Source organism: Frieseomelitta varia, unplaced genomic scaffold, assembly GCF_011392965.1.
Source record: "Frieseomelitta varia isolate USP_RPSP 00005682 unplaced genomic scaffold, Fvar_1.2 scaffold_219, whole genome shotgun sequence".
NCBI classification, from domain to species: domain Eukaryota; kingdom Metazoa; phylum Arthropoda; class Insecta; order Hymenoptera; family Apidae; genus Frieseomelitta; species Frieseomelitta varia.
The window spans coordinates 337897-340222 of record NW_025109945.1 but is presented as its reverse complement, the minus strand read 5'-3'; the positions used below and the strand labels follow the sequence as shown (position 1 = coordinate 340222).

General features: G+C 33.8%; 1 protein-coding gene across 3 annotated transcripts in view; it reads left to right on the top strand.

The window, feature by feature from the left end:
- Positions 1-2326, top strand: part of LOC122527456 (neural-cadherin-like) — a 267240-nt gene that overhangs the window by 152309 nt on the left and 112605 nt on the right. The gene's annotated exons all lie outside the window — the stretch shown is intronic.

Here is a 2326-nt window from a genome sequence, read left to right as displayed (position 1 = left end):
CGTTGAGTTAAGTAAATTTGCAAATTTAGGTTAGGTTGTTTTTAATCTTTAGGTTAGATTTAACGTGGGTTAAGTAAATTTCCAAATTTATGTTAGGTTGTTTCTAACCTTTAGATTTAATATGAATTAAGTAAGTTTCCAAATTTACATTAGGTTGTTTCTAACCTTTAGGTTAGACTCAACGTGGGTTAAGTAAACTTCCAAATTTAGGTTAGGTTGTTTCTTTCGAGTTGTAACACATTCGTAGTAGGGAATTATAGACTGTTTGAATTTCTAATTTTAATTCTAATAAATACTAATTAGGCGTACGTAATGCTTTCACTAACTGAGATTTAGAAGAAAATCGCAAGGCCAGGGTTTGTTGACAGATGTCTTTTTTCCAAAGATTAAAGATAGTTAGTATTTACGTAAATTTGTAATTACTAAATAAGTGTAAAATCTTGTTTATTCCTATATTATACGATCTAGATGTCTTTTTATCCACGTTTCATTAAAAGATACAGAATATTAAGAGCGAAAATTAGCAAGTGCCGGTAAACTAGTAATTTACCTTACCTTTCAGTCGAGGATGTTTCGTCGATTTTTGAACTTTTGTAAAAAAACATAAATGGTACGACAGTGTGTTTCTGCTAGTTTTTGAGGTTGAAGATCTCCAGTCTTACTTGAAACTTCGTTTCAGCTCGTTTAGTGAATAGTGCTCTCTCAGTGAAAAATTTCTGATGCGCCGCGAAATACAATTTCAACGACGCAAGTCGTTGACCTTCTTCGACAATGTAATAGTCAGTGATATGTGGCTAGATATTTGGCTGAGTGTCAGCCAGTCTTCCGTTTGAAATCGCGAAGGAAACAACTTTTGACCGATCGTTGAAACTAAAACCCTGAAAATAATTTTTTAAATTCCGTAGAATCGCTCGAGTTTCTAAAACTCGATATTAAATCGCGTAGCGATTTGAGAAAATCTCTTATTTCAACACTTAAGAACATACTACGTACTCTTTAGTTATTGACTCATCGAACTTTAAACATTCTTTTCATGCTTCGAACTATTCCTCGTTATTTTCACTGAAAAAAATTACACGTAAGGGTGTAATTTCTTAGACTATGGCAAGTGAGTAATAAGTTCTGTATCTCAGATTTTCAATAAATTCTTTTACAATATATGTGAGAAACATACAAGAATAATTTAGTACAAAAAGAAAAAAAGAAGTGTATCAGTCAACAGTAAATATCAAAACGACTAGGTATTAAGCTCGCATAACGTGAGAGGCTCCGCTATGTTGATTAGTGTTGCGATGTCTAATAAGTTGAATTATTCAAATCGAGCTCGGAATTAAGTTCCATGCGGGAACTTTGGTGAATTTGCACGGGCCGTTTAACGAGACGAGAGGGAAAGAAAAGATGGTGCTATTGAAAAAGTTCGACCTCCTTGCAGATAGTTTACATTTCAACGAGGAGCAATTGAATCGATGCAGGTTCGTTCCATTCTGCTTTGTTATCGAATAAAAAACCGGGCAGCGGGGGAGTGGAGAAACGTTCTCCCATCGTTCGAGCTTCCACTCTGCCTCCTGTTAAATCAGAAACCGTATATCGGCAACTTTCGCTCGAATCAAGTCATTGGTGTCAAGCGGCGCGAGAATAGTTCGTCCTGTACGCATGTTATAAGAAAACTTTGAGCCGAAGGTAGACACAGTTTATATATCGGACGTGCAGCAAACTGAAAGTTGCATCGCTGTCGCTCGTAGTTAGAAAAGATTAAAAAAATTGCTGAGGAAAGGCTCACTCGCGTGACGCGAAAAAAACGCACTGTGCTTTTAAAAAAAGCGCCGTTTTGCATTAACTTTCGCGCGCGATAAGGAAGGCTTGTTTAAAGTGCACGTTGCGGGACAGTTGTTTCCACAGGGAATGAATTCTGTTGTCGTCTCCAAGAGGAATTTATTTCAATTACAAACAACTGACTAATTATTTAGAATATGGCGTTCATAAATCATAATAGGTATATATATATATATATATATATACAGGGTGTTTCGTAAGTTGCGAGACCCACTGTCGGGAGTAATTGTACGCCTAAAAATAATGAAAACAAGTCGTATAAATATATGTCCTATCTATCTTCGTTATATATATATTATATATATAATTTTTAATTGTTATAATATATATATATATATTAATGAGTTTGTAATAAAGTGTCAAGCCATCTTGTTCTCTATTTCTAATCTCAAAAATAAGAAATAATATTTTCATCTAATTTATTAATTTCAAAAATTGGAAACAATATTTCTAAGAAATGATATTTTAATAATATTTTAAAAATAAGAAATAA